Here is a 23,759-nt window from a genome sequence, read left to right as displayed (position 1 = left end):
CAATAATAAAATACGCTAAGAAAAACTGAAAAATAGTAAAAACTGGTGAAATGTTAGTGTACGAATAGTCGCCCTGAGCTGCACATTCAGCTAGAAGCCACATTTTTCGCTTTTTAGGCTATAGCAGCAAAGGGCACCGGATTCAACGTAGTACGCATTTACGAAAAAATACCTAATAGAAAATGGTTGAGGAGGTAGAGAATGATGATTTCCAGGAAAGTGTACAAAACTAGCCCAAAACTTTATTGAGCTAAACAAGAAAAAATTTTGTGAGGTTTTCCGCTTGCCAAAACCACCTTTACTAACTCGCTAACTTTCGCCTATTTACGCTTCTAACTGCCATTGTTCGCAGTAACTAACTACCATTCCGCCACAAAAACCAAACTTTCGCATAAAATTTTTAGAAATGTACTAACTAAACTTCGCTAAATGACGTCATTAACTAAGAAGCCTGTCAATAAGTACCTGCCAAAAATGCTACGAATAATTTTGCTGCGAAATTCTCAAACAAAACGATCTGCAACACGAATCGACAATTTCCAAGTTTGTGGCACGCAAAGTTTCAAGTAATTTCTTGTTCGAAACTGTAACAATAAAACTTGGCATTTCCGCGAAACAATAACGGTATTATGGCATACCACTCTGCAAATGTTTGAGAAGTAATGATATGTGTATTGACACTGATATACATATACATATGTACATATAATATATAATCTTTCTGGGTATGCGTGCTAAAATATTTACGAATCGTAGTATTAACATGCCGCAATCGTTTGTTGCTGATAATTGTAATAATTTTTGGTTCAAAAATACCAAAACATGCCAGATATGCTTACAAACATATGTAGCATGGCACATGCCACAACACAAAAACATGCCACATGCCACATGCCGATAATATTTGGCATTTTGCGATTACAATGGCGTTGGCAACTAAGCGTGACGGCATTTATTATTAGTTGAGCCCAAAGTTTTCATCACGTGACACACGCGCCGACGGAACACAGACACACGCACGCAGACATATGTACTATGTACTGTATATGCTGCAGTGAAAAGCTTAACTACTCAGTGGACATTCCAGTTCATGAATTGGTATTTGATGGAATTATTCATACTAGTACGAGAGCGACTAGAATCGGACTAGTTGCAAAATAACCATTTGGAGATGAATGTGAAAGCAATGTAGACATTCTAGTTTAATTGGTAATGATGGAAGTGGTCATACTAATATAGTACGAGAGTGGCTAGAGTTGGACCAGTCGCAAAGTAACCAAATAGAAGTGAGTGTGAAATCAATGTGGACATTCTAGTTTATGCATTAGTATTTGATGGAAATAGTCATACTGCTTCGAGAGTGACTAGAATCGCACTAGTTGCAAAAAAACCATTTGAAGATGAATGTGAAAACAATGTGGACATTCTAGATTAATTGGTAATGATAATCATACTAGTAAAAGAGTGCCTAAAGTTGGACTAGTTACAAAATAACCATTTGGAGATAAATGTGAAAGCAATGTGGGCATTCTAGTTCATGAATCGATATTTGATGGAAATAGTCATACTAGTACGAGAGTGACTAGTTGCAAAATAACTCTTTGGAGGTGAATGTGAAAACAATGTAGACATTCTAGTTTATGAGTTGGTATTTGGTGGAAGGGCCTAGAACTGGTCTAGTTGCAAAGTAGCCATTTGGAGGAGATAGCAATATTTAATAACTTTGAAGTCACTTTCATTCAGTTCTCAGTGAGAAATTTCGACATATTTATATACGGAATTAAAAAAAAACTAAAATCGTAAGTCGAGCAAAAACTTTAAATATAAGAAAAAATTGTGTGCAAACTTTTTGGGTGTTTGGCCGGGCTCCTCCTCCTATTTGTGGCATGCGTCTTTGTGTTGTTATTTTTTTTATGAGTAACTTTTTCATGGGAAAAATATTCTCAGAGGTTTACCATTGCCTGCCGATAGGCGACCGCTATTAGAAAAAACTTTTTCTTCATTTTGGTGTTTCACCGAGGTTCGAACCTACGTTCTCTGGGAACTCCACATTCTAATTCACAATAAAATATTTTTGAACGCTCATTTATCAATTTCTACGTACTTTTGCAACTAACCCAAAACTGATGAAATCAGGCAAAAATTGGACTAGAATCTTTTTTTTTTCATTGTGAACTAGTTCAATAAGTGGTATGAGGCTACTGTTGCCACTGACAATTCACATTTCGTAGAACAAGTATCAATTGAAAGGCAAATTACTTCACTTGCAAAGCAAACTGGTAGTAATCGCATTAGTTCGGAACTAGTCTGCTTGACTGCAGAGTTAACAACAAATTCCATGTACATACATATCTGTGCTTTCTGCACGCAATCACAAATACGCGGTCGTAAAGGACGCGCAAACAATTTGGAGTTTCGTATGTCAAATCGTTGGTCAGGTGGGTGAGAGGCGCTGCTGGTTTTGGTGGGCGTCTGCTGTGCTACGATATCAGCTACCTCCCTACTTGGAGCGCAGTGAATATTCCTAATATTATTAAAATCATGGCTACGAGAGCTGGAAGCGTTTGAATTGAAGGGAGGCCACCACAAGCGGGGGGGCGTGCCAGCAACTGGGTGAGTTTTGGATAATGTTTGATAAATTATCGGTTGTTTTGTTGTTGCGAAAGCGTATGCGGATCTAAACAGCAATATTAACAGCCATTATTGGCCATAACGAGTTCGATGATTGCTGTACAAGGATGTAAGTATGCAATCGTATGTGTAGTGAGTGGAGGCGAAAGGTGAATTCAGTGAATTCTTGGTGAATTGTGAAACTTATTTTCCACATATACGGCAAAACAATAATGGATTTGATAGCTCAATCGATTGAGAAAAGTACATATTTCGAAGTGATTTTAATGCTAAAAATTTCTGCAAATCAAATATGAGGATTGGGACTCAATGATTATTAGATTATAGTAGTTACCAAAAAATGCAAATAGATTTGAAGTAACTGGGGTGATATAAAATTAAAAAATATAATATATAAAAATTCACTAAAATGAAGGTCCTGAAACATTTTACATATAGAGATGCAAAAATGCCTATATATAGTTACAGCCTTCTCACAAGGCAGTAATGAGTTTCATATGGAAATGTTAGGTTGGTTACGTTGAAATGGCTGGATAGAGTAGCTCTCCTCTACAGTATAGGTGAAGAGCAGGTCCATTTTGATACAATATGAGATATATTCACAACATTTTTCTAAAACTAAATGGCCTCATCGATAAGTTGGGTTAAAGAGTAAAGTGCAAATTAATGATATTGAAGAGATCTTTTCAGCAAGATTCTACTTTCTCTTGATGGGCGCGATAACTGATAAAGCGACTTAGTCCGGAGTAAGATCGCTAGCACCTTTTTCTAGTTGCTTTTTATTGAAATAGAAATTTGAATGTCAATATTTTTGCTTAAAACGTACCCTACTACCTTAAAAATTTCATACACAAAATCTTAAGGTGAGGCAAATTTCTTAATAATATATTTTAAATTTGGGCGCAGCCTTTCTCTCTCAGTCCAATGCGTCCCACGTCGAAAACTTTAAATGCGTTTTGCTCGAAACTACATTTTTCAAGTCAGCCGGACTCACAAAGTAAACAAATCTTGGGCGATTGAATTGATATTTTAACCGTATATTCAAAATTGCATTCTGCAAGGATGGAATTTTTGATACATATGACAAATTTTCGAAACAAATTTTATGAAAGTTTTTTTATTTTTTTTTATCGAAGTTTTGGTACATATATTATAGCTTTTTTATGAAAAAATTTCGATTTTTTTTATATGTTTTAATTTTTTAATTTTTTATTCTTTTACATTTTCGAATAATTTATTTTTTGTATACTTTCTTATTTTGTTTTTTTTTCTCTGTTTTTCTTTTCTTTTCCTTTTTGATTTTTTTTATAATGGTTCTTCTTATTTTTGCATTATTTCCATAATTTCTGAACAATATATTTTGGTTTTTTTGGGCAGTCTCTCACTGCATGAACTGAATTTTATTAATATAAACTTTTCCCTTTTTTTGGTTTTTGTTATTCAGTCTTTTCATTTGAAAATTTTTTTTTTTATTTTTTTTTAAATTAAAGTCGAAGAAATCTCCAGGGTTTGATTTAATAACTGCCGAAGTCCTCAAACAAGTTCCACGAAACATTATTACTAAGCTAACAAACATAATGAATGCTTGCTTTAAGCTGCAATATTTTCCAATCTATTGGAAAATAGCTGATGTCATCATGATTCTAAAACCAGGAAAGCCTCCAACCGATGTTGCATCATATCGACCAATTTCACTGTTACCCATCTTGTCAAAACTGTTGGAAAAATGTTTGATAAAGCGCCTAAGCAATATCATAGAAAATAAACAAATAATACCAACACACCAATTTGGATTTCGCGCGCGCCACTCAACTATTGACCAAATTCACAGATTAACTCGTATCATCGAGAACACATTTGAAGAAAAAAATGTCTGTTCGGCTGTATTTCTCGATGTCTCTAAAGCTTTCGATAAAGTATGTCATGCTGGCCTGCTGTGGAAAATAAAGAATGTACTGCCAACAAAATGTTTTAATATCTTAAAAGCCTACCTATCTGAGCGCTATTTTCGCGTCAGGTACGAAGATGAGTTCTCTGAACTGAAAGAGATAAAAGCTGGTGTGCCGCAAGGAAGTGTGCTTGGACCTCTTCTCTATCTACTTTTCACTCACGACCTGCCAAACAGCAGAAATTGCTTTATAGCAACATTTGCTGATGATACTGCAATATTAACCGTCGGAAAGACAGAAATAGAGTCTACTACACAACTGCAGCTTGCTATCAATAAAATATACAATTGGACAGTTAAATGGCACATTAAACTGAACGAAATAAAGTCTGTACACATCAACTTTACAAACAAAAAGACCAACTACCTGCCAATATACATAAACAGCATTAAAGTACCATACTCTAATACAGCAAAGTATCTAGGTATGACGCTCGACACGAAACTTAGATGGAGTGCGCACGTGAAAAAGAAAAGAGAAGAACTGGACCTAAAATTCCAAAATATGCATTGGCTAATGGGTAAGCAATCAGCGTTATCCACACCCAACAAGATACTGATTTAAAAACAAATTCTCAAACCTATCTGGACCTATGGGATTCAGCTATGGGGTTGCACCAGCTATAGTAACACAGCGCATATACAAAGATTTCAGACTAAGGCACTCAAGCATGCAGTTTGTGCTCCATGGTACATTAGGACGCAAGATCTAGAACGTGACCTCAATATTGATTCGGTTACGGCAACCATAAAGAAATTTGCTAAGTCGCACGCAGAGCGACTAAGCAAGCATGTTAACAATGAAGCCTTGATTCTTAACGATAATACACAATGGAAACGAAGGCTCAAACGTAAAAAACCTCTAGATTTAAACTAATTAATAAATAAAAATCAGTTAAAAGTATGAATTGTATTTTGCTGAGGATTAACTTAAATTATTTGTTGTAACAAAACTCCACAAAAATTGCTCGTTAGTATATATATGTAATGTTATACTAGTTGCAATGAAAATACTAATAAAAAAAAAAAAAAAAAATTTGAAAATTTTTGAAATTTTATTTTTTAATTTTCAGATTTTTATTCTTAAATCTTTATTTTTTATTATCTTACTTTTTTATTTTTTATAATTTCTTTTTAAGGTGGAAAAAATTTCTAAGTAATATATTTTGGTTTTTGGCGCAGTCTCTCACTGCATTGATCGAATTTTCGCTACATATAATATATGAAATAAATGTTTTCATGAAAAATTTTTGAATTTTTGTTTTGTTTTTATTTTAGTTGGTTCATTTTTTTATTTGAAAAATTTTAAATTAAATTTTTTTATTTTACAATTTTTAATTTTTTTATTATTTCTTTTTAAAATGGGAAAACATTTTTAAACAACATATTTTGGTTTTTGGCGCAGCCTCTCTCTGCCGAATTTTTGAAAAATGTTCGAAATGGTTTTTCGTTTTATTTTAATTCTTTCTAGGTTTTTACTTTTTTAATTGAAAAATATTTAAATTTTATTTTTTAATATATTACGTACCGTTTTTATGAAAAATTTCGAAAATGTTTTTATTTTTTTTATTTTTTAATTTTCAAATTTTTATTTATTTTATTTCTGTTTTTAGTTTTCTTTTGGGGTTTTTTTTTGTTTATACTTCTATTTAGTAATTCAGATGTGTAATGAAATAATTTTTTTTCACCGAAAATTAAAAAAATTGGGTGCAGTTGGCCACAGGCTCGTCAAGGAAAGGTTTCGCCAAGGAAATGCGATGTAGGCGTCATTTGAAAACTAAAAAAAAACATACTAATAATAATTTATGCAGAATCGTTATCACCTTGTATAACTACATGAATCTATACAAGGTGATATCGGTTCTGCAAATTAAAAAAATGGCGGGCTATTGTCAAATTTCAGCTGAAGGAAGGAGAGCGAAAGAAAATACTGCACTCTCATTTTGACACCCAGGCATCAATCAGCGCTTTCTTTATTGAACCTACACCAACTTTTATTGGTTCGCTCTGGTTTATGATATAAAAAATAAGTGACCTTTCAATTCATTTCATTGCCCCACTGAAAAATTTCCCAAAATATTCACATTTCTAACGCCGGTACAGAGGACTAAGCACTTAATAAAAGCTGCACCTAGCCGAACTTTGTGTCTCATCCCTATGATTCGATCGATTTTCTTTTGAAAATACAGCGAAGCTCTGCCAAATTGTCGCAAAAATCTCCAAATATTTCTGCTGCCTGCAACACTCTCTCCTCACCAACTATGAAAATGTCTTTAGAATGAATTCAATAAATAGCAAATCTCACAACCAGTCATTATGTCATTCGCGCTTAAAAAGCCAATCAATTACACAGATTGGCAGAGAAGGCGTGAATTGTCGAAGCCTGAGGCGTATGCGCTACCCAAGCTGCTGTTAGACGTAATTGAAATTACAACGTACTAGCGCGACTGCCCAGAGTTGAAGCGAACTGAAAACGAAATTGACATTTCGATTGCCACAGAAATACAATACACAGAAACAAGAACAACAGCAATAAATGTAAGTATTCAATGACAAAAAAATACATAACTGAATAAATAAGAAAAATAAAATAAACTTGAGAAGAAAAGCAAATTACTAAACCAATTTGACATTGAAAGCGCCGTAACTGCTTGACATTTTCAACAAAAAGCCGAGTGCCAGCGAATAAAAAGAAATGCAAATATTGAGAAGCGCCCGTTAGAAAATAAAAAAGGAAGGAGGGTTAAAAGTGTTGAATGAAAAGTTGGAAAAGCATTGCCAACACAGCAGGTGGTATGGACATACTAGGGGTGACAATATTAACGGTCATTTTTGTGTATGGGACTTCGGGATTTTTAAAAATGAAGTTTCGGGATTCCAGGTGGAGCATTTTTTTATAAATTCAGCAAAAATTTAAATTTTTTTTTTGTTAAGAACAAGCCATTTCGGAATGCCGTAAATTAGCTTGAAATTTTTCAGATGAAACCTTTCAAGGGCGGACACTCACCGTCAATTAATTTTTGTTCACCCAAAATAGGTGTTCGCTCAAGAGAGGGTAATTTGTTCCGAAGGGTAGAACTTTTTATAGTAAACAAGGTCCGGTCAAGGTAAGTGGACGTCTAATAGAGATATCCTAGAGGATAAGTTATACTGTATTTATTATTTAGATCACAATAAAAGATAGAATACAATTTTTGTTAACGGAGGTGGGTGAAATGAAATTCAAAATTACGATGAAAAGCTTAACTACTCAGTGGATATTATAGTTTAAGAAATGGTATTTGATCAAAATGGTAGTACTAGTACGAAAGGACTATATTTGGCCTAGTTGCAAAGTAGCTATTTGGAGATGAATGTGAAAACAATGTGGACTTTCTAATTTCATTGGTACTGATGCAAGTGGTCATACTAGTACGAGAGTGGCTAGAGTTGGACCAGTTGCAAAGTAACCATTTGGAGATGAATGTGAAAACAATGTGGAAATTCTAATTTAATTGGTAATGATGCAAGTGGTCATACTAGTACGAGAGTGGCTAGAGTTGAACCAGTCGCAAATAGAACTGAGTGTGAAATCAATGTGGACATTCTAGTTTATGCATTGGTATTTGATGGACATAGTAGTACTGGTACGAAAGGACATAGTAGTACTAGTACGAAAGGGACTAGAGTTGGACTAGTTACAAAATGCCCAGTAGTGGATGCAAAAAAAAATTCTATATGTATTATTATGTTTATTGTTTTTAAAAAGCTATATTTAACAGTTTTCAAGTCAATTTCATTTGGCTTCAGAAATAACTCAAATTCAAATTACACAATATTTAATATATATGAACAAAAAATGTGCTTTTATTTATTTTTTGTTTTTATTTCTCTCTTGGAACTATTTAAAAATCAGAAGTTTATGATATGCTAAATTTGAAATATTTTCGTACGTACTTTGGTGTTTCCGATTTCCCAATATGTGAACAAGCAAAGAGAAAATTTTAAAATTTGGATTATATTACAAGATTATATTCCAAAACTTTCCTTCACTGCAATTTTGAAAATCAGAAAATTTCGGGATTCATGTAAGTGAAAGAGTCGCGAAATGTTCGGTATACCAGGCTTCTTCCTCTCAACATTTTAATTTAAAAAAATGTATAAAATATCCTGCCAAGCAATTTCAATATTTTCGATACTCACATTTCGGGATTATCTTCCCTAGAATATACTTGGCACGTATGCAGACGACTGAGGTGCAAGCGAACAAGGAGTGCATATAGTATAATTCAATTGTCTGATACAAGAAGCCAATATTTGCTAAACCAACAGACAGAAACGGCTGAGTGTGGAAGGCAGTGCCCGCCAAAGAACCTGCTGATGTCTGAGTGGGCGTGTCGCTTAAGCTAAACTATAGAGTGACATAATAAAGTCTGACATTCATGCAGCAAGTGAAAGCAAAATTGTATGAAGTGAAGCGAAAGGAAGGCGAAAGAAAAGCGGAAGCAATGAGGAAAAAAAGCTTTTCAATTTTTCCAAGCACTCTGGTTGACTTTGCTGATTACATTTGGCCGACGGCCATTGATTTGCTTTGATTTGGCGCTGATGAGTTGACGCGGTGTACACCAGCAGTTGTTCGTTCTTTGTGTAGCTGTTAGTGCAGAAGGATTTAACGATTTCTTTTCGGCTTTACGCCTTTTAATACAAGTTGCCGCAACATTTCCCCCGACTTCAAAAAGAAATATAAACTAATGGCATAGCGATTTTTTTTTCGCTTCGTCTGTTTTGTGTGGATTTTCCTGCTCGTATTTATTTATGTGTTTTGCTTTTTTTTTTGCAACTAAAAGGATTACCATACTGTGGTGATGTAGCAAAGACGGAAAAGAATACTGAACAAAAAAGTGATGGCGATATTTTTGGGCACTTCTTTAACAACAAAAAAACGAATACGCCGCAGGTGGTCAATTAAAGTGGCCGGGGTAGAGTCTTTAATGTGTAAATTTGGCAGAAGCAAAACTGTACCCTTTTTCACTTAAGTGCTACAATAGTGCACGCAATGGCGGTAGTAAATTGTGATATTTTCTCTATAGACGATTTAAAGTTTTACATGCAAAAAGTGGCACGAATTGGGGCTTTATATATTTCTATAGATAACAAGGAAAAAAATGGCAAAATTTTAGAACTCTGGATTAAAAAATATAGACAGAATTGTTCTAGTGACCGTCCAATTGAAAGGTTCTGAGCAATAGTAAAAAAAAGTAGGAAGGAACGTTAACAAGTAGCTTAGGAGAGCAGGTCAAAAAGTTCACAAGATGGATCCAACTAAGGTTAAAACTATATATTATATAATAAAGGATAAGTAATTAGTTTGCAAGTACCCAGTTTCCGTCAAATCGGTGGAGTAACTGGTGAGATATTGTTAGCTCAACAAGTCAATTAATAAGAAAAGATCATCCCTAAAGAAATTTGAGTTTCAATGTCTCACTAAAAAAGAAGAAGCACGATAGATAATACGGAACAGATGCCAATTTTTTCGGTGTACTCTCGCCCGAGGAAACAATGATTTATAGTCTATTCATATATGATAGAGCGCCAAGAAAACACACAAATTATTTTTTTCTATGGGCAAAATATGCAACATCAAAAAAGAAAAAATTATAAAAAATCAGCGAGATTTTTCTGCCACTTAAAACTTGCACTTTATTGTACTAAAATTTTATGGACTATAAAATTGCGAACCCAAAATCTGTATATAAATTCTAAATAAAACCTGTGAGATTGCAATGGAAAGTTTATGGAGTTTTTCCAATTTTTTTACAACGTTTAAAACTTTGATCTAAACGACGTACATAGGTACGTAGGTGAACTGGTTAAGGTACCACTCTGGCACTCCCCAAGTAACGCTAAAGCGCCGTTTCGATACCATTATGAGACCTCCAAACAGTCATCTACAAACAGTCAGAGCTGTTGAGGCATTGGAGGAGATTGATGGGATTTAGGTTGACGCACTGTTCAAAACTGTCGAAGAAAGGAGCACACAGCGGTCTTAGTCGTCTAACTGCCAATTCCGGACGTTACAGGGAAAGTGCTTAATAGTCTTTTTCTCTGAAATATCCCCATAATTTCTACAATGTGTGTTAAATGGTAAACCTAGGTTTCCCCCGTTAGTGCTGATCATGCAAAAGCTACAGGTAAATTCAGCTACGAGTTTGGAAACTGAGGACTTTCTGAGTCTTTCGTTTATTATTGGGCCAAAGAGTTCTCGAAGCGCATGAAGAAATGATGCTCCACCTCTTGTGCGCTTTCCTGAGAAATAAATTGTGCAATTCCCCTTTAACAATAGTCAGAGGGATGCCATTGACTGTGTAGGAGGTCTTTGAAGCCAATTCAGTCACCTTCCTCTCAAGCTCATCAGAGCTCTGGAACCCAGATCAGAGACATTTTACCTGCACACCCAAGATATTTGATCTGCTCCTTACAGGAGTTGACTGGGTCGTTCTGCACCATGACATCGTCAGTGCCTTCATCGCGGCTTGTCTATCGGGAAAAGGTTAAGGGGGTTCTCTAGTTTCTCGTCTGTTTTTTTTCGGGTTTTTCAATAATTTTTAACGGGCAAACGATCAAAATAATAAATCTCATTGTGTTCACATAATCTTTAGTAACATTTAAATGAGCTTTACAAATTTTTTGAAGACAAAATATATAATAGAATAAAAGTTATAGTGGCCGACAAGAAGACATGAAGTAAAACAGGTGCTTGACGGTGACCAAGATTGCGGCTGTTTGGCTTATCTGAAATCGAAAAACCAAACGACATTTTAATCTTCATATTTAAGACTAGCGATTGAACTAGAATGAATTCTTAATTACAAAAATTAATTTTTGTATACACTTTTGAAAATTAAATTCTATTTTTTACTTATTTTTTCTTAATTTTTTCGCTCATAGGAAAAAAACTATCGAAGCAATCATGATAATCCTAGTTCAATCGCTGCCTTATAATATATTAAAGATGAGGTATATATTTGAACAAGATCGGTTCAGTAGTTTTTGAAATATCGTGGTCACTATTTTGAAAAATAGTGTTTCGAGAAAAACGCGTTTCAAAGTTCGCGCAGCGTTGAGCGCGCTAAGTATACCTGCTCCGTTCAAGGCCGTAACTTGTGAGCCACTTCGAATATCGAAAAATCCTTCAGCACATACTTTTAACACATGTTGTAAATGTGATTTATGAAAAAAAAAAAAAAATTCGATATTTTCGACCCAAGAAACTAGAGGACCCCCTTAATATTTCCCTCGCTTCCTCGTTCCCTAAGACTGCATGCGTGCGGGATTGCAAAGACTTCTGCTTAAAACACAAGCAGTATTCGGAAATTTTAAGGAAATATATAAATGGACTGATTTAGAGAAAAGTCCTGCTCCGACTGTCGCTTCTATTTAGGAGCGGTCAGTGAATACAGAGGTACAAACTTCGATGCAGATTTTTCGCTCTTCTAATCTTGCCTACTAGGAAATATTGCCCTGGCACGACCCTCAAACTCCAATTTTGCGGATATGCTGATAGAGAGATCTGTCCGAATTTCAGCTAAATACGATGTTAGCTACCTAAAAATGCACTATGTCCTTTCAGAGATTGCCTTCAGAGGCCAGCCTCCTTTAACCTGAGTGCACTTTCAGCAGTGATGGCAGTAACGACGTTGAGGACAGCACTGGACCAAGTTCTACACGCACAAGTGAGCTATACTTTAATAAAAAAAAATTTACTTACACTAGAAAAAACGAAAAAGAGTAGTCAAAATGTTGATGTGTTTTCATCTGTCGTGCGCTGCTTATATGAATTTCTAAGACCGGCGCGAGATGAGAGCCGAGGGCGCTCAAACAACCTGAGAATTAACATCGGAGTGTTTACAAATATAATAATAGATCTGAGTATTGAGCCGGAGTGCTAATGGTGACGAAGTCTGGATTCATCACTATGCATTTGAGTCGAAGCAGGAGTCCAAATAGTGCCACAAACAACCATATAAAGAGCCACCCTAACTACAGAGTTGTGCAGGTAAGGAGGCAGGGCAGGTTAGATGGTAAGAGTACCACGAGTACACTACAAGTAGCACTAATGTGCCGTTTTGATAAGATAATGTAGACCACTACCTGCGAAAAGTTGCAAAAACTTGAAGAAAGAAAAACCATCTACAGCCATCCAGTGCAAGTTGATGTAGTCGGGGGAGAAAAAGGGAGCTAGGCTGTCGAACTGCATCAGGCTATCCCCAAAAGGCATACCAAAAAACCTCAAGCGCCCAGCCGTCAAACCCAGACATTTGGCCAGATCTTGTTTTGGGATCTCTGTCGGTCCACCACAGCTTCTGCAATGAGCGTCCAACCTTTTTCGCATGAGTTACGATCACCCGAGGATCCCCAATACTTTAAGCGTCCTGCTTCTTTCGTACTCACGCCAAAGTGTTTTTGAGATAGCATACGATAAGATAGAACTCCATCTGTCTTTCGCTTTTTTTAGAGGGAAATTGTGCATTTTTCCTTTAACAAAGGTCAAGGCGACACCGATGTCTGAAATGCGAACAACATAAACCGGTTCTATCGACCACTTCCTGGCAAGCTCATTGGCAATTTCTTTTCCCTCTATGTTCCTATGTCCTGGAACGCAGATAAGAAATATGTTCCCAACACGTTTGAGACGTTTGATCTCCTCCTTACAGGTCCTTACAGGAGTTGACCAGAAGAGAGCTGCAACATGGCGACGACAGGGCTTTGACTATTGGAAGATATAATTATGTCTCCCTCACAACAGTAAGATCTAAGCATTTTGCATGACTACAGGATCGCAAAGGCCTCTGCTTAAAAAAGACTACTAGTTTTTGCCAGTTTAGCGAAGACTGAAACATTGGTTGATTGAGAAAACCCTCGCTCCCACTCCAGGTTCCATATTGGATCCGTCGGTGAAAACAGAGATATAGGTATATCTGTGCAGAGTTCCCCGTCTTTCCAATCCAGCCTGCTTGGAATGATAACCCTAGCACAACCCTCAAAATCCAGTTTGCGGATGGAGAAATCTGTACAAGCTGTATAAAAAAATACACAAATTAATCAGATGCTCAAATTAACTTCCTTCGCATCTCCCTTTCGTTAGCAATCTACCTCTCATAAATATTTCTTTCAAGCCTCAAGAAACATTTATTTCATACAAAAAGAGCAAAAGCCGCTCAGCTGATTTATTACAAAAAAATGGTGTCCCGCGCAACAGGAAAAAAATAAGAGTGAGCAATGAAAGTTTTCAGATAACAATAATTGACAATAAGTGAAGATTTAAAAGTAAATGCAATTAATTGAAAAAAAGTGTAAACGGCAAAACAATAACAACAATTGTAGTTGCCAAACAATACACGGAATAATACAACTGCTAATGACAATAAGCCGTTACAAGTGGCTCCGCTCTTGTACTCGCTCTCATATGTTGGGCAACTCTGCAACTACAATTTGGACAACGGTGTCAGCAAAAACAATGCGGGTCAAGTTTTCCGTCCCTTTTACCTATTCACTTGCAAAAGGCATTGTTTCTGCACTTCTGCTTTTGTTTCTCAGTTCTTTGCGCTGCGCTGCAACTGACCGGCATGCCTTTTGAAGTATTGAAATGCCAACGTGAAATTCGCATTGTTTCCGTTACAAGTGGTATGAGGAGCGACTGAGCGAGTGGCCCAATAAAACAATGCATAGTTGATGAGGAAAAGAAATATCAAAAGTTATGAAAAAGTCATTTTCAGTTATGCAAAACAAGTGGATCAGCAATAAAGTTTACAGCTGTAAGAAATAATATGATAAACAAGTAAAAAAAAAACAAAACTTTGTATTTGGGTCATCAGCGAGCGCTTAAAGGACCAACTAAAACTGCAGGTTACAGAACAAGTGCTGAAATTAAAAAATTCATACGAGAAAAGCGAGAGTTCAACAGTTTTTTACCAAAAATATGAGTCGAGGAAAGCAAAAGTATTTCGATGATAAATTAAATATAAAGGAAAATGAAAAGAAAAGTGCGTGTAGCGTAGTACACATAACAGAAGTGAAACTTTCAAGGCAGAAAAAGAAAGAGGGAGAGACCCGAGAGAGAATGAGAGAGAGAGACAGAGAAGGAATATATATCTAAATAAATTCACAACATTTGCAGAGAATGCAAATAAACAAAATTTACAAAAAAACGGGGAAGGGTCGACCGGTGTAGGTAACGCCGGACACAAACCTTGGCAAAAACGCGCACTACTCCGAGCGTTTATCACCCACACAAACGCAGCGATTCCAGGACCGTAGTAACTGCACAAATTACCGCAAGGCAATACCAATAAATCCGACGCCGGAAGGGATAGCCCTTTATAGCACGCACAAGCACTAGCGAGGAAATGGAAATAAGCGCCAAAAAGTAGGTAGGTAGTAGTACCGAGAAAAACCGCCAAAAAAATTGGGACCAAAAAACGCCCCAAACAGTAGGCACCAGGGAAATATAACGCCAAAAAATAGGCACCAAAAATATATTTCCTACAAGTTTGCACCAACAAACAAGCGCCAAAAAGTAGGCTGTGTTATTTCTCACTAGAAATTTGCAACCACAAGAAAAAACTCAGGAAAAATAGCCTAAAGTGTGTCTAAGATATATATAAGGTATAGCTCTCTCTCTCCTTTTCCTCTACGTTATATCTTTTTCCCTTCTCGCGGAACGAAAATGCCCAAAACGTTGCATGGCCTTGAAATTTTACTGTCCATTCTCGCTCGTCCATCGACGCCTAAGAAGTTTCACTTCAAAAAGGAAAAGAAAAATTGCTTGCTTTCGTGGTTTCCGCTGATTTGAAGGTAACGAGAGAATTTTAATAAAAATTTTTAATTCAATTTAGCAAACTTCAAATTTTATCAGATACAAGTTTAAGAATATTTGGCAACATTGTCAAGATGAAGGCAAATAGTTATCATACAAAAGATAAAGAGAATGACAGATTGCACTTTATTGTATTAAAATTTAATGGGCCATAAAACTGCCTACTCATTTTGTTTGGCCTCAAAATCGCTTGATTTCATATTGAACGAATGCTCGCGATTTTTTATACAGGCCCTACGCGCTACGAGAAAATTGGGACAGCAGGGCTATTAAACTGCATACCGGAAATTTTTCCATCAACTTTAATAAAAAGTCAATACAAATTTGTTGATTTGTGTTTAATTTCCACAAACTTTTAAACTTGGAATTATATGGTTTTTGCAGGAGAATGAGCTTAACTCGTATTATCTTAAAACAACTATTAAAATTAAACAAAAAACAAATAATTTGCCAAAACTTATCGATAAGTCCCTACTCTGCAAAACCTACGTGAATTAATTTTTCGTTTAGTCAGGTGATAGACCAACCTGTCAAATGGTACTGTCAGAATTTCCGTGATAATTCTTGGGTTGTACTTAGAAAATGTTGTATGTTATGTTGTATGATTCCAAAAATGGCCTGGACTGCTTCAAGCCTGATAGATTATTTCAGTGTGAGTTTCTTTTTCTTGCCTTTTTGGCTGAAGAGTGCGCGCTCAGCTAAGACGTGCGAGGACTCAGGACTCATAATCGAAATTGATGCTTCCTGCATTGTGCATCAGTCAAGACCTTCAATATCAGGAGGACCCATTGTCTAGAAAATTCAAGATTATGTAATGGCTAGAATAACTGCTAACTGCATGTGCACTTACATGAAAGCTTGCAGAGCTTCACGCGCACTTCGACTAGCACTAAAAAATTATTGAAGAGCAAGGAATTTATTGAAGTTTTGAAAAATAGGCAGGCGACCTTTCACAGGAATACTACGAACCGTGACCGGTAGTTTCATAAACCACAACAATTTTTGAGAAAGAGCGTTGTGTCTATTTTACGTATGCGGATATTCAACGAAGAATGCGCTAAAGATATATTCCAATCAAGCTGGATTTCATCGAAGAAGCGGAGGTTGAGAGTGTCCCTGTATTAGGATTTGAGCTCTAGATTTTGTTCGCACATTTTCGGGTAGTCTGGGCAAACGAGCAACGAGTACTCGTACACCTGTTCAACGCTCATTTCTCGAAAATGTTTGAGCGCGAGCGCGAGTATATCGTAAGTTTTCTAATAATTCTAGCAGCAGATTTACAAGTTATTTGTGCAGACTTCTAACGTCGTTGAAAAACTAAGAAATATTTATAAATAAAATTGAAAATTTTTGTTTAGCTGTACCAATTGTGGGTCGGTGAGCTTCGAGCGAGTATTAAGCTACTCGGTATCTAGAGCTCTAAATAGGATGTTCCAGCAATTGTTTTATTTTTCTTGATGCTATTCCCTAAATTTGTTTTAAGGCAAAAAAATGAGACACCAATTTCTTTCATTGTTTATTTAATATTTATCTGTCACGCCAGCGCTTTGAAAACTAGCATTGAATTCTCATGGCAGAAATGCCACTTTCGGTAAATTTGGTTTAACATATTTGCAGCTCGATATTATTTAGTTTCCTCTTTTAACGAAAGCAGCAGACTTAGCCATAGCAAACACTCCTCTAGCGACCTCTCCAATAAACTTCTTCATTGACAACCAAACATCCATGAAAGCAATAGCAGCTGTAATGACAAACTCCCATTGCGTACGACAATGCCGGAGCAGGATGGGTGAGCTAGGAACTGTGGAACAAGCCAACATCACAGAACACAATGGAATCGAAAGAAACGAGAAAGTGGATATACTGGGGCAAATCTTCCTGTAGCTAGGACGGCTGGTATACAACCAACTCTCTGCAAACAACGATTGGCTATAGATAAAGTAATGCTTCAAGAAGCGAACTCAAGATGAGAAAGAACCAGCTCATGCAGGATCGGTACATCGACAACGTGTAACGAAGGGAAACTCTGAAACACCTACTCGGCCACTGTCCTGCACTTAGCAAAACACGAATAAACTGCTTAGGTGCTGCATCATTTTCAATTTTGGAATGCGTGGCACATCAAAAAATAAGCAACCTACTTAAATCCTCTGAACAGTGTATTAAAGACAAAGTATAAAGTTCTTAAACCCTCCACAGAATCACTTGGTATTACTATGAATCAATTTTTGGTCTATGAGCGATATGAAGAGTGATTAAAGTTCAAGGGCAGATGTTGAATGTGAACCACACCTAAACGTTAAGTGTTTTCTGCATTTCATTTGACATTTTTCAATTTCAGACTAACTCAATTTGAATCATGGAAAGATACACAATCGAGCAGCGCATTAAAGTTATTGAAAACGGGCGTTCAAATCAAAATGCATATCGCGCACATTTTCACCTCAGTGGATTCGTCAATAAGCAGAATTACCGCATTTGGGCGAATGATAATCTAAGAGTGATTGCCGAAAAACCAATGCACCCACAAATAGTGACTGTTTGGTGCGGTCAGGCAATTACTGTGAATAGTGTTCGATAACGAGCTTTTTATGGCCCCAATTGGAAGATATGGATGTGGACGATATGTGGTTTCAACAGGACGGTGCCACTTGTCACACAGCTAACGAAAGAATGACTCTTTTGCGCGAAAAATTTGATGACCGAATAATCTCACGTCGCGGCGATGTCAATTGGCCACCAAGATCATGTGATTTGACACCGTTGGACTTCTTTCTTTGGGGTTATTTGAAAGAAAAGGTGTACGTCGATAAGCCAGCAACAATTCAAGAGCTAAAGGATGAGATAATTCGGCACATTAACGGCATAGAACCTCAATTATGCCTCAGCGTCATCGAAAATTTGGACCATCGGATGGAGGTATGCCATTTTGCCAATATTTTGTTTGATTCGTAATTGAGCTATACCAATATTATCATAATAAGGAGAAATGAGAATAATTTCCTAAAAAAAATTGTATTTTATTCAAAATCAACACCGGCCCTTGAAACTTAACCACCCTTTACAAGAGCAACCAAGTCCCACCTAATCCAATTTTCATTTACCTGCACAAATGTCCAAAAAAATATTCTCTAAAAAACTAGAACTTTTCAGGTAAGATCAAAAAAAGTATTCAATTACGGTGGTTGTCATTCTTTATAAAGGTATAGAGAGGGGCCACTTAGACCTGGATACCCATTGTAATACAACCAGTTTGGACTCAAGCTCCACATCTAACTCCCAATGTGTTAAGGGGTAACACCACTGTAGAAATTTCAAAAAATTGATTTTTTTTATAAGCTTAAAAAATTCTTTGAACCTTTTAAAATACAGAACAAAAAGTTTTATACGTTACCGAAGTCTATTTCATAACTATTTTAAGCTTTTAACCAAGCGTTAGTGACCGCTACCTAGCGACTTCTCCAAATTTCCAAACTTTAAACGCGTTTTTCTCAAAACACGTTTTCTGAAATTGGCACGCAGCATAACTCAAACAATTTTAAATATTTTTAATCAGGTTTTTCACTACGTCTGTATAATAACCTTCTTAAGAGAAGAGCGTAGGGGATTTTCAATAGATTAATTTAAACGATTGTTATAATTATTTAAGTGCCGTTTTTTTAGTCCAAAATAGAGTTTTTTTCTTCAAATGCTTGCTAATTCCACAAAAATAAATATTTTTTAAATCCCCTACGTGTTTCTCTAGCTATTCTTATCTAGATTAAGAAAAAAAATGTTTCTTTGTTCCAGATTAAAATTTGTACTCTCTGTGGTGCGTGCCGCGGAGCTCCTTCAAGAGAAACCACATTACAAAAATGTCTCCAATGCCGCCATTTTGTAAAATTTTTCAATCAAACTTTGTAGTTTTGTATTTTAGTATATAAGTAATAACTTTCCAAATCAGAGTGATTGTTTCCCCTTTCCTTCTATACAAAAAAATTCTTTAAAAATCGTGTTTATTTTACGCGTGTACAGTGGTGTTACCCCTTAAAACCATTTCGTCTCTTGGAGAAATGATCAAATACTCTGGATGGTTGACAATTTCAAGTCTGCTAGACATCCAAAGATGTAAGAGCTTAGATAACAACATCGCGTTCTGGTAAGAACGGGCAGTGACAGCGGAAGTGTTCAATGCTCTATACCTCCTTATCTCACTTAAAATTGTTTTACTAAACTTTTTAAGTCTACGGTTTACGAATTGAGACTCGTAAATGTTCTCATACTCACCGTCGGCAAGAGAAAGTCATAGGTGACGAGTTCAGATTTTACCTTTCGAAAATTTCAAAGTAAAAATAATTAATTTTTAAGAACGCTCGCACATTTCATTCCACACATTTGCATTCCACTAACAACTTGCATAGCAACGAAAATCATCAGTATTGGGAAACAATTTGCCAATGTTGCTGATTGGTGTCATGACATAGCATCAATATGTGCCATCATTTTCATATGTCAACGAGCAATGCTAAAGTGGGTATCAGCAGGAAGAGCAGCAGCAACAGCAACAGGCAACTGAGAATGCCACAATTTCCATGCGAATTTGCAGTGAGTGAAAATGATGAAGAGATGCCGTAAATATGAAAATAATGCACAAGACCAGAGAAATGCCGGCAATGTTTTGAAAGTAAGAAGAAATGAAAAGAAGCAAAAAACAAAAAATACAAAATTTTTAGAGATGTGAAAAGCTGTAATTGACAAGCAGTCAAAACCAACGATCGGTGGGAATAAAAGGGAATCGAGAGAAATTACATTTCACAAATAACTATGCAGTAGAATGTTGAACAACAGCAGGAGGCCTGAAAAGGTGTAAGCTGTGAAGTGGAGCTGAGGTGTTGAGCCGTTGAGTGCGTGCGTGCGTGCGTGCGTGCATGGATGAAGCAAACGACAACTGAAGAATGTCGCCAACAAGCTTGTCTGACAGTTTCGTCAAACTGCATGTGTGCGTATAAGTACATAAGTTAAATTTATTTTTGAAAATAAAATAAATTTGTTAAAGTTTTATTTTTATTAGTTTTATTTTTATTAAAATGGAACAAGTTTGATTACACTTCAAAATAATTTGTTCTTTACTCTTCAAGGTGACTTTGAAGACTACTTTTAACATTAAAAACTATACTTATTCAATTTATTTTAACAGTTAGATTTATACTTGAAATGAAGAGAGAATGATTTCCCCATTTATTCTTACAACAATTACAACAATTAAATATATTACTTACATAGCTAATTATTACAGTTAGATAATGAAGAGAGCGAGAGCGAAAGGGGAAAGTTATTTATAATATATAACTCGCCTCTCCTTAAAGAATTCGAGTCTCGTCGAATCTTTTACAAATATACAATACGAAAGTTTAATATTTTCTTATAGTGATACAGATTTAAATCACAACTTAACATAAAACATGAAATATATTTAAGTTGTTTAGGGGTTTTTTTCCAAGATAAATATTAAACTATATTAGCCATAAATATTCATTTCTTATTCTATAGTTTACATTTTAAAAAAATAAATATAGTGTGATTTAATATAAAAAAAATATTAACGAATAGTTTTCCATGTTTTGCTCTACAAATCCATTTCATTTTTTTTATTATTATTATTTTTTTTATTTATTTTTATTTTATTTTATAGACTTTAATGGGCGTCTAAATTGTGCAGTGTCTACTTTATTAGGGTTGCTGTGGTGGTATCTGTTAAATCTTTTAGCAGTTTTTTGTCTAATTGCAGTAGGATTTTTAATATATAAATTAGATTTTTGTAAATTAAGTGTAATATTTTCTCTTTTAATATTTTCTCTATCAATGGTTTTCTTTTTAATTGCTTCAGATCTTACCTTAACCTCTTTTAAATTTATGTGTAACTTATTTATAAAATCAATTGGTTTTAATTTAGTCGTGCTGTGAATTGTATTATTATAGAAATTAACTGCTTTTAGTACTAATTCTTCAGAGTCATTAATATTTTCAGCGTTTTTTAATATTCTTATATGCTCTAAGAGAGTCGAATGCATTCTTTCTACATCTGAATTTCCTGTGTGCGAATTCGGTGTTGTAAAATGAGTTTCTATATTATTTTCTTGACAGAACAACTTTATAAGTGCATTATTAAATTCATTATCCATAATAATTTTATCAGGTTTTCCTAAAAATGCGATTCGCTCTTCGATTTTAGTTTTAATTGTTACCATATTTTTGTCATTTAGTTTATGTGCCGTTCCTAATTTCGTAAATTTGTCTATTGTTGTCAAAAAACTAGTCTTTTGTATCTGAAAAATATCTATATGTACTATTTCATTTGGTTTTTCTGGTGTTGGAGTATGTTGAAATATTTTATTTATTGGTTTTCTGTCATATTTGTTTTCATTACATATTCTGCAGTTATTGCAATATCTATTTATAAATTTTAATAATTTAGGATTATAATAATTATCTTTTAATTCTTCGAAATTCTCCTGGATTCCTCTATGGTTACCTTTAATATGAATATCATCAATGATATTCAATAAAGATTCCTCGGATTCAATATCACTAGCAACTTTTGTACAATTTATGAAATTTATTTTATTGTTATTAGAAAATAATTCAATTAATTTGTTCTGTATTATATTATATTTATTATTGTCAAGCTCCGAGTATACCCCAATTTTTCCTCTTTTTATTTCACGTCTAAATAAATCATTCAAATAATGAGTATTATTTAAGTCATTCTCAGACACATATATTATTTTATATTTTTTAAAAAGTATTTCGGTTTCTTTATTTTTATTTTTAACTATTCTTATTTGCGTCCTATATTTATTAACAATTTTATTTATTCTAAAGAAATTAATATTTACATTTTCTTCCGTACTATGATTTACTTCAACTCTGCTCAAAAAATCAGCTACCTTATTCTCCTTTCCCTTAATATATTCAATATCGAGATCAAATTCATCTAATAATATTTTCCATCGGATGATTCTAGAATTGGGCTCTTTAAGTGAATAAAGCCATTTCAAAGGCTGATGATCAGTTTGAACTAGAAACTTTCGACCAAAAAGGTATGGACGGTAATATTTCACTGACCATACAATGGCTAATAATTCTTTTTCTAGCGTTGAGTAGTTTTTTTCATGTCCATTTAAAGTCCTACTGGCGTAACTTACTGGTTTGCCATCCTGGCTCAACACCGCGCCAATAGCAGCATTGCTTGCATCCGTGGTCAATACAAATTTTTTATTAAAGTCTGGATAGCATAATATTGGTGGATTTGTTAAAATTTTCTTCAATTTTTCGAAAGCGTCAATATAAGATTTGTCATTAATATCAATTTTACTATTTTTTTTTAAATATTTTATTATAGGGCTAGCAACAAAGGAATAATTTCTAATGAATTTCCGGTAATATCCGGTTAAACCTAAAAACGATTTAATTTCTTTTACTGACTTTGGTAGCTCCAAGTTTTGTATTATATTAATTTTCTCGGGGTTGGGCTTTATCCCATTATTTGTTATGATATGACCAAGAAAGTTTGTTTCTTTCGATAAGAATCTACACTTATCTATTTGAACCTTTAAATTGTAGTCATTCAGTTTATTAAATACTTTTTGCAAGCTTTCTAAGTGTTCGGTTAGCGAGGTTGAAAAGACTAGTATATCATCCATATAAATTATACAAATTTTATTTATATAATCAGCCAAAATGTAGTTTAGCATTCGCTGAAATGTAGCGGGCGCGTTTTTGAGACCGAAGGGCATTCGAATGAACTCGAAGTGACCACGGGGCGTTGAAAAAGCCGTTTTCTCAATGTCGCTTTCCTCCATCAAAACCTGATGAAAGCCTTTCGCAAGGTCCAAGGACGAGAAATATTGCGCCTTACCTAACTTGTCAAATAATGACTCTATATTTGGCAGAGGAAATTTGTCATCCACAGTTATTTCATTTAGCTTCCTAAAGTCTATAACTAATCGCCATTTCTGCTGGTTCGAATTATCGGACTTCTTTTTAACAATCCACAAAGGGGAATTATAAGGCGATTTGCTGGGGCGTATTATATTTTCTTTTAACATTTCATTTATTTGCTTTTCTATTTCATTTTCTAAAATCTGTGGATGCCTATAATTCTTGCAGTATACTATTTTATTAGAAGTAGTTATTATTTTATGTTTTACACAGGTAGTTGTAGTTAAATTTTGATTTTTAATATAGAACGTCTTTTTATTTTTATGTAAAAAATTTTCTAATAACTTATTTTCTTCCTTATTTAAGTTTGTAGGCATTAAATCTTTGAATTTATCTAGCTCAAAT

This window comes from Anastrepha obliqua, chromosome 5 (assembly GCF_027943255.1).
Source record: "Anastrepha obliqua isolate idAnaObli1 chromosome 5, idAnaObli1_1.0, whole genome shotgun sequence".
Classification (NCBI taxonomy): domain Eukaryota; kingdom Metazoa; phylum Arthropoda; class Insecta; order Diptera; family Tephritidae; genus Anastrepha; species Anastrepha obliqua.
This window is presented reverse-complemented; position numbering follows the sequence as displayed.